We start from the raw sequence: 11436 nt of genomic DNA on the forward strand, positions 1-11436 counted from the left end.
TATTAGAAACCCGTACCAGATGTCATAGGCCATAGCATATTCAAAATTATTTTTTGGATCAGCAGAAAATTCAAACTAAAATGGTCAAAGTAAAATTTACTGAAATAAAAGTCCTTTTGAGTAGGGTTAAGATTGAAATCGTAAAATCATAGGTCATAGCCACATATATAGAAATGTAAAAGAAACTATTGCTAAGGAAGAGAATACAGAGCCAAAAAAACATTTTTTAAGCAATTGGAAAGATCTCGAATACAAAAAGATTTTATTAGTTTACGAACTAACGAGTCTGGTAGAAATGCCAAATATAAATCTTAAAAATAAAATAAATAAGATTTATATTTTCAGAATACTATCAGTGGAAGTGTGGTAATAAAACGGTGCTTATTTGGATTGAAGAGGAAATTAAACCTACCAACCAAATAGCACTAGAAATACAACGCAAAAAAATGAATATACTTCTTGGCGTAACAATATCTCCTCTTCAAATTGGATTTAGCAAGGATACACGAAAGAAACATAAAAAAAATTATACCTGAGAAATTAGTAAGTACAATGTTGAACAGTATTAATACAGAGTAAGAAAAGATAAACTAAAAACCTATTGGAACTTAGATAGAATGGAACTTAGAGAACGACCTCAATGTAAAGTGAATGATTTAGTATAGGGGGGCCACACTAGTATTAAATCATGTATGGATTTAATACAACGGTGTGTGGATCTTGTCTTATCTGGTCCACTACAGATGTATATAGAAAAAATGATATTATTCATTACAAAATTTACTGATCTAAATAATTCATATACCCTCCAATGTACTTCCTACTTATATTAGTTGAAAAATTTCTAATTGATTATGATTTCAAATACTGAAATTAATTTTCTTGGACCATATAAAAATTTTAATAGATAATAGATATACATATATACGTGGATATATAGTTTTAATTATACATTTTATTAGTAAAATTAGCTGCATTCGTAATTTATGACAAAAATGTGAACTACGGTAAAATCTATTTCTGTTTTCTGTTCTAAAATTTGATTTATGTTGAGCTTAAGGGTATACAAACTAGTTCAAGACCGATTAGCAAGCGTTAAAAATTACAGAATGTCAAAATACTAAGCTGAAAATCAGTTATGCTGTCAATAATTTAAAAAAGTAAATGTACAGACCTAAATTTATAATAAAAAAAACAAATAAAAATAATAAAAAACAAAAAATTAAATAAATTATTTTTTTTATAAAAAAGCTTTTCACAAAATAATCGGCACTGACTAAGATGCTTATGTGTTAAGTATCGTTCAATAAATTATTGAAAAGTCATTTTAAACTTGAATTAATATCATTTTTATTGGAAATACAGCATATATATAGTACATAACTAGGCTTATATATTATTATTACACATAACATAGCATAATATTTAACCTATGTAAAATTTAATAACTTATGCTTAATAAAAATTTATTTTAATATAAATAAGAATCACGTTGAATATAACATCAACATTATATAGGTGGTTCGTTGTGTTTAATTTAAAGAATATGATTGTGATTGTCGTTAGAAATCTGAAGGACATATAGTTAACTCTGTGTTTCTCTATAACTGTAATCCTAGCCGTTTACTGGGCTTTTTGATTCAGCAAGGTCCTACATTAATTTCAAAAGATTTAAAACTATTTCAATGAAGTTTAAATACTCTATAAGTTGAACTTTTGCATCTAATTAGGAGTCTATGACTAAATCTTTTGTATATATAAACTACGCTGTGCGTACATTCGATAATAACAAATATATAACATTTCTTTAAGTTTTCTGATAGTTTCGATAAGATTCACTAATTTAGAGAAGTATATTTATTAACCTTCAATTTTTTTCTAAATAACAGTGACCTGCACACATGCTATAAGTCTGATATCTCTACCTTAAAAGAAATTAACTACATAAGTTAAAAAAATGATGAAAGTTTTAAGCCTTTTAAAAAATTAAATAATATTAACATTCTTTTGATATTTTGAAACGCATCAAATCGGTTTGGATGAAGTTCCAGGGAAATGTTTAATGTTTGGCATAAATTTCTTTGAGCATGGTCTTAAAGAAGTAACACATCAAGAGAATTTCATTGATGACTAGTGTGCATTGTAAATACGGAATACGTAGAATTTATTACCGCCGACTTTTATAGAAACGGAACTGAGGGTAAGTCAAATATTAACATTATTATACTTAAGATTTCTATTTACCATAGCATAATATGTCTCCAGCATATTATTAACACATTCAGGCCTATTCTGAATACTCCCAGGGAACAAAACTCCCTATTCCCACGCTGTTCCCGAACACATAACTCCCTTATTCTGAATTGCCTGGGAGACAGCAGTTCTGGGAACAATAACAGTTTCAAATTTGTTTTGTTAAATTTTGGCAACCATGCCACTTTTTAACGACGAAAAGTGAGAAAATGAGCAAAACAAAGAAAATAATTGCGTATCATATGTTGATTTAAATGTTAAAATCGCATTATTTGTTTGCTGCACAAATTATTAGAAATAAATATAAATAATTTTATAAGTGATTAATGAAAAACTTTTATTTTAATGAAAAAAATAAACATATAAAAAGAATTGTGCAGTTGTTAGTGTTCATTTATATAAAAAATTTTCAAAAACTTTAAAAATGCATTCAATTGCATTTCGAATATTAGCGGAGGATTTGGCTCAAGAACATGAGCAAGAAATTTTGCAACAGAGGATCAATCGGAGAAACTTGCGAGACTCAGCAAATCCACTTGAGCTGCCTAATTTCTTGTAAGTACAAATGTAAATTTAATTTGGTTTTAAAATAAACTTTTTTTCATTACAGATTTCAAAAATATTGCAGAATAAATAAACCTTTCTATTGTTTTAAACACAATAGTTAACACTTTAATTAGTGGAAAAAATCCGTCTGAATAAAATAAATAAATAAAAATTTAAATATTTCAAATTTGTTATACTTTTATTAAAGTAATAATTTTAATAGAATATATTAAATGAAAATTTTGTTATATTAAATTTATTAAAATAATTTTATTAAAATATATTCGGAAAACTAATCAAAAAATAAAACTTTGAAAATATTAAATTTATTGTAATAATTTTATTAAAATATATTTAAAAATCTGATCATTTTCAGTTACTTTTATATTAAATTAAACCATTTTTAATACTTTTTTAACTTGTGTCCCCAACAATTTGGCAGGGAAAGAATTTCTGCAAAATTGGGAAAAAAACTCCCATTCCCATGCGATTCAGAATAGCAAAATTGGGAACAGGGAATAAAACTCCCATTCCCAATTTATTCAGAATAGCAAACTTGGGAACAGGGAACAAACTCCCATTCCCATGCGATTCAGAATAGGCCTGATTATTAAACACATTATTTCATATAAAAACCAAACAAAATAAAATATTAATAATAATAAAAAAAATTAATCATAAATTAATTGATTAATTAATTGATCAAATAATTTTAATAAATTGACTTGTGAATTGTGTAACTCTATTAAAAAAAAATATTGATTATTTGACAAGGCTAGAGATATATTTGGTTTGTGTTGGGTTTTTAATACGCACTGTCAACTGTAGTGATACTCACGACATTTGCTTATATAGTCACAAGATAGTGTCTCTAAGTTTATTTACATACTCACACATTGCGTGATTGTCGATATTGTCTCATTGATTCTAGTAAAATTAAAGAAAATTAAAAATACTCAAATTTCAGTAGACAATACAGACAATGTAGACAATGTAGATAGTGTAGACAATGAAGAATTTTGTATTCATGTCATAGATCACGTGCACCAAATCAAGACAAGAATTACTATCCATGCTTCCACATGACAATCGTATAATATTTAATTCTGTTTTATTTTTATTTTTTGGCAAGTTTATTTATTCAAAATAATTATTACAATTATGTCTTATTATATATAAGCTTTGAATGTATAATAAGTAAAACTAGTGTGTCTGAATGAGGCTTGAGTATTAAATCACTTACAGGAAACGGAATTTGCGAACATATAAGTATAATGTCATTTGCATATTAATTTTTTGTAATATTAAAAAAAAATTCCTATAAAAAATAGATAGAAACTCTTTAGATAAAAATTATATATGTAGAAAAATATGAAGAGTATAAAACTTTTTTGTAAAAAAAATCTTTTTTTATATAAAAATTAAAAATATACTTATATTGCGTATTACGAATAATATTTTGAACTTCAATTGTCATTGAGGTCATTTCTTGATTCTAATTACAAGCAAAACAAAAGTGTCTTAAAAATACATTACTAGATTTATTGTGAAATATCGAATGGAATGGTATAGATAGAATATAAGATTCCAAAGACACAAACATTTTTTTATTCACCAAATACGTTCATTCTAAATAAAAAAGTCATTTTAAGTATTGCAAATACAGAAGGAGCCAATATTTCCTTATTTAATTACTTTGGGTATAAAAAATCTACACAAATAAATTATAAAGATACAATTTCAAAATTTTTAAATATATAAATAGTGTACATATTAATGAAATCTATTATAATGTATGCATTATTAATAATTATAAATATATTTCACATATATATATACGTATTATATTATTATATATATATCTTCAATATGTTTGTGTATATTATAACAGCAAATGAAATATGTCAGTGGTTAAAATTCATTGCTCTCTAAAGACATATATATTAGTTCCCGTAAAATCTAAGAGAATCAATGCGTCACTTTCTGAAGAAATACACCTCCAAATAAGATAATAAAATTGATTTATTCTATTTTTTTTTATTATTCTATTTTTATTCAATAATTTCTCTGTAATGTAATATTGTGTGACGTTCATAACAAGATAAAACAATGATGTCTATCTTATTAGAATAAGACATAATAATCGAATATATCTGAAAGCATGTATAATAATAATGTATAATAAAATTATAATATAACAATATATTAATATGTTAGAACATAAAAAATGAAATTGATAACATGGGGAAGTCAAGACAAATCAACTCTTAAGTTGACAGACACAACATATGTGACCTGCTATATGTTGGAATGACTTCAAATAAATTAAATACAAGAATTGCTGAACACAACGACTACATACAATAGAAAGATCGGCATGGGAGCTAAAACCACAGTAGATTTCCATTGTTTTTCACTAGATTATAAGTCAAATTTCGAAATACATATGTCCTTAATCTCTGTTTTATAATCTTCTTAAAAAAACAGAATCTGAAATGCCTGCAATGTATTAACAGGAACTAAAGAAAACTATAAATTATACAATTCTATAAATATTCTATATTTATAATACATTTATAATATATTTGTTATATATTTATCATATATAGTGACTCCATCGCATAATCGGACAAGCATTTGTTCGATATAAATGTGCTCTAAACTTTAAAAAAAATCCTAAAAATATGATTTTTTTTTGCTTTAATTAGTACTTAACATACTTATCTATCTGAATTACAAAAAAAAAAAACATTTCTCATAATAACTATTAATTTAAAATAAAAAACAGAACCAACACAATTTTTTCGGCTCAACGTATAATCGGACAAAATTAAGCATTCATGCTAAAAATACTGTTATTTTACAAATATGCACTTCAAAACTACAATAATAATTGTCAGAACAATGTTTTTTACATTATTTATCTTAATAAATTATAAATTATACAATTGTAACATAAATTAGTATTAAAATAGCACCAAATGGAAAGCAATCTACTGTTGAAATTAGGCAATTAATAATTAAATTGAATTTCGAAGGTAAAACCGTTAGAGAAATTGTCAATTTAGTTGGAATAAGTCAATCTACTATTCAAGACATTATCAAGAGGTCCCATGATGAGTTTAGGCTGGCCAATAAGATCAGAGCAACTCAAGGCAAAATATAAAATGATTGAAAAGAGCGTTCGAATTTAAAAGAAATAAAGAAAAATCCTTTCAAAACCGCAAAAGATCTTAAATTATCATTAAAATCTCGCTCTGGGAAAGATGTATGCTTAAATACTATTCGCAATATATTACATAAATTCAATTATCACGAAAGAATTGCCAGAAAGAAGTCTTTTATAAGTATTAAAAATAAAAACAAAAGAATAAAATTTGTTAAAGAATATTTACTAAAAAGAGAAAGCTTTTGGAATCAAGTTAATTGGTGGTAAATCATCTTAAACACATTTTCATTGATAATTTTCATTTTTTTAAGGTTTTGTTGACTGATAAAAGTAAATTTAATCTGAATAGATCTGATGGTAGGATGTTTGTATGGCGTAAATCAAATGCAGAATTCAATCATCACAATACAAAAATAACTATAAAACATGGAGGAGGCTCTGTTATGGTTTGGGGTTGTATGTCGGGTGCGAGAGTAGGTAATTGCATTTTATAGATAGTAAAATGGGCAAATCTGAATACCTCGACATTCTGAAACAGAATATAAAGCAAAGTGCAGAGAAATTGAGCATCGCAGAAAATTTTAATTTTTATCAGGACAACGATCTCAAGCATACGTCAGGCGTAGCAAAGCTTTGGTTGATCCAAAACTGCCCCAAACTCATAGACGCACCTGCATAGAGCCCAGACCTTAATGTAATTGAGCATCTTTGGGAGGAATTAGCTAGGAGAGTATACCAAAAAAAATTTAACACAATAGTACAGCTAAAGGAGGCTTTACTCGAAGCATGGTACTCTATTGAGCCAGAAGTGTGCCAAAAATTGGTAAAATCAGTTCCAAATCGTATTCAGGCCGTTCTGGATATGCAACAAAATAATAAATGCCACATTTCTGAATTTTTTACATGGATGTTTAATTTTGTCCGATTATACGTTGAGCCCAAAAAATTGTGTTGGTTCTGTTTTTTACTTTGAATTAATAGTTATTATGAGAAATGTTTTGTTTTTTTTTATAATTTAGATAGATAAGTATGTTAAGTATTAATTAAAGCGAAAAAAATCATATTTTTAAGATTTTTTTTAAAGTTTAGAGCACATTTATATCGAACAAATGCTTGTCCGATTATGCGATGGAGTCACTGTATATATATATAATATATTTATTATATATTCATAATAAAATATAACATTTATAATATTTTTAATATTTATAACATTATCATCTTCATAACATTTATAATGTATTTTTAATATAAAATATTTATGATGTAGAACTAAAGTTCTTCAAATTTCTTAGAATAAATAAAAATCCTAACTAAACTTTAAATATAATTACCAATTTGGTTCAAAAAACCAGGTTGAGTCTAAATTTTGTTTTTTACCAATACGTATTTCACTTTTTGAAAGATTATTTTTGTGGTAAATAAAGCAGATATTTTTTTTTGTAAGATAAAAATCTTTTTATCTCAAATAGAAAAAAAATAGAAAAAATTTCAAAGTACTACAGAAAAAATACGAGCAATCACATAAATAAGTTTCTTAATGTTTTTCTGCTTTTTACATATAAACATTTATAACATATATATTTATATAGATATAATATATATTTACACGTAATTAACACGGTTAAATATTGCTTGCGATTTTTTTTTAGAGCAAGTAGTATTTTTTAAAAAATTTATGTGTTCATTAAAATTCGTTTTGTTATTTATTGCGTTAAGCTCTTAATCTATTAAACAGTCATAAATTTTGAGATTTTTAAGTGAAGTGTTGATTTTATGATTAATTATAAACCGAGCGCACCTATGAAATGTTTTTTAAATGCTATTTCTTCCAGGTCTGTTGATTTTTCTAATGTTGATATAATTCATTACTGCTAAAATTTTTTGGTTCATTTTTTAAATTATATGAGTTCAATGTCATTTTAGTTTACATTAAAAAAATTTAGTTTCTAAATAATAGTTGTTTTTGTTTACTAATTTAAAAGAAAATATCCTTCGGTCATTTTTTTTAATTGTAAACATTAAAATAATTTGTCATTTGTCTTAGTTCGGGTATAATAATTTCTTATGTACAATTAAGAACAACAAAAATTACATGAGTAGTTAACGAAATACATCCTAAACCTAGATTTTTAGGTCGATCTGTCTCGGTAAAAAGATGTCTCGATTGATTGTAGCGTGTAAAGGGCTGAATAGATAAAAAAAATCATTATCCATGGCCATACGCAGGGATCGTTCTTTTGCCCCAATATCAAAAGATTACTAATACTATATGACACACATTCCTAAACACAGTAATTTAGTTACGAAATATTAAAATTCTTAGTTAGACGTGAATAAGAACTAAAGTTTAAAGTTTGAATTATATCAGATGCAGGTTACCCATATATAATATTTAACATTTGATGCTTTACAAAAGTATACGTAAAAAATATATTATCGTGATTTGTCAAGCTGCAACGCAGAGATAGGAAAGCAGAAAGTTTTTTTATTCCACTAAACGGCATTTATATAAAAGGTTAATAAAAATTACCACAACTTCACAATACCTTATGGAATCCAAATGGTTTCCTTAGCCGACTTAGTGGTTTGCAACAGTACTGGTTTTAGAATACGTCTAATATAACGATATTTTGAAAAATTGTGTAGATATGAAGCAGCCAGGCGGTATATATAGAAGTTGTGAATATGAGTTGGAGGACTACCCAGCTCTGCTAAAAAGCAGAGCGCACTTTATGGGCAACATTTTAAGATTTCTTAAATAAGTATTCAGCTTCAATATTAGAAACGTTATATTAATGCTTTGAAATACTTTCATAACTAACCATCAGCTAACGTTCTAGAATCTTAGGATGCATATGTGTTGGCTCATTAGACTGATTAATGACTGTGGCAACTTAACTTAACATAACTTAGGCATAACATCAAAAAAAATAATATAAACTAGAGAGCTTTATAAAAATTTCCTGCAGATGTGCATTATATCGTAAAACATTTTCATAAGAAAGATTCGACAAATGTAAATATATATATATTTCTTTCTTTTTTGTGACTTCATTTTGTAGCATCGCCATTCAATCTATAAAGTTGGTTCTGCTATCAATATTATAAAGACAATGGCCATTCTGTCAATTCTCTCCAACAAAAAATCAATACTATAAATATTACAAATTTTCCGCTAAGTTAATATATACATTAACTTAGTGGAAAATTTCTTGATTTAAAGAGAAGTTAAACAATGTTAAATTGAACAACGTAGTAGATAGATGGATTAGAAATTGTAAGAAAATTTTTTGCGACATATTTGAAAAATTAATGTTAATATAATTGATAGTTGCTATCATATAGCAAATAGATTTTCCGTACATATTTTAGTTTAGATAATAATTTAAAATTCCAACTGAGTACAAAAAACAAAACAGAGAGTACATGCATGATAAGTAAGTAATGCTTGATTATAAACTGAAGCCATTCCAAATAACATTCTTTGCAGCTCTGGACCCTAAACAAAATTATATCTTCTTAAATATAAGACACAGCATAAATTTGAAAATCAACAAAAAGATTTTACTGGCTAAACTAATTTGCATATCTGCATTTCGGTATCGTTTGGTATACCGGCTTCTTTATTTAAATTTTGTCAAATTTAAATTATATAAAAAAAAACATTTCTGACCATGGAAAATTTTTAAAAAAGTATGAAAAAAGTATATTTTAATGAAAATTTCTATGAAAATTGTTAAATACGTAAACAAGTTTTCAGTAGAAAAAATTTGTTTGGAATATGTATTATAAAAAGTTTCTCAGACTGATTAAATAATTTATCTCAGCTTGACATATATTGAAGGTAAGTAACTTCTGCTGAATAGAGCTGATTAAGCAATGTGATTACTAAATAAGCTAAGGTTTAGCACAACTTAAGCGACTAAATGTGCCTATTTATTTTGGCACCGATATGATTTGTACGTATTAAGTGAATATATACCCGTGTAGACGAGAAAAAAAATAATTACTAATCAATTTTATGATCTTATCTTAAGTTTTAATTGATTTGACCTCTATAAGAAATCTTTTAATTACATAAAAGTATTTATGCACATATGAGTAAATCTGTAAAAATAAACTTACAATAACTTATTTGAAATTGAAACCATTTTATATTTATTAAATTAATTGCTTTCGAAAGTGAATTCCACATTATAAATTACTAAAGCAACAAGGATATGTATATGTAATAGAAACTCAATACAAAAATATGATTAATAATAAAATATAACTATATTTGCAATAAAAATTTCGTAATTACTATTTCACATAGTTTAAAGTTTATTTATTTTTAATTAACTACTTTATTTTTAATTGTCATTTTAATAAATTTATAGTTTATTTAAAAACTAGAAATTAACAAAATTTTAAAATAAAAACAAAACAGCTTAATTACATATAAAATTAAAAATTTTTAATATATACAAAAATGATTAACTGACACTATTGGCCTTTAATGACAATGATTAGGTAAAACATTTTAAAAAATCATTAAATACATAAAATTATTTAAAAAATTAATAATTTTAAAACCATTTTTGTTTTTTTATTTTGTTCATTAATATGTATATATACCCAATAATTGAACTGTAAACAAATTTGTTTTAAATTTTAATTTATTCATTAATCAAGTTGTAATGAGAATTTGTTATTTTTATTGCCCTGGTGATATTAACAGTATTAACAGTATCAGTAGCAAATGATGTTGATGGAGTATTGTAGAGTATCGAACAAATTAAAAGTAAATATTTTAATTAACAATTATTTTAATGATTGGTTTTCCATTTAAGCTACTAATAGAGTGTTAATTTGATTAAAGTTTTCTTATCTTTGTTGTATTTAATAGAGGTCAAAATTAGTTACAGTGTTAATTAATTATTATCAGAAATGTGTGTTGTATTTATTTTTATTTAAATAATCAAATAATTATTATATTACATTACACAGAGGAAGCAGTGGTTGTGTCAAGGTTTAAATTAATAAACTAACATAATTACTAGAAATAACTATGTTTTCGATATCTTTGATATTGTGTTGCCATATTTAGTCTACTGCATATAACTCGAAAATATATACGAATATTTTTTATACAAAATCCATATAAAAATATGCTTCTGGCGTTCACTAAATCTCGTAGCATTACTACACTAATCAAAAAACGTAGTATTGGATATCATTTAAAATTGAGATCTTAATATTAACTAATGTTGTTTAATTTTACGATCGAAAATTGATTATGTACAAAAACTTTGACAATATTAAATTCAAAAACAAAGGATTTTAACAATTAAATGAAACCTATTTTGTACACTTATAAAGTACGTATTATCTGCAAAATATAATATTGAGTTAACTGAAGTTGGACATTTCCTTTGATGTGAAAAAAGCCATAGCACAAAACGATTGAAAATTAAAATTGTTAA

The sequence above is a fragment of the Teleopsis dalmanni genome, chromosome 2 (assembly GCF_002237135.1).
Source record: "Teleopsis dalmanni isolate 2A chromosome 2, ASM223713v2, whole genome shotgun sequence".
NCBI classification, from domain to species: Eukaryota; Metazoa; Arthropoda; class Insecta; order Diptera; family Diopsidae; genus Teleopsis; species Teleopsis dalmanni.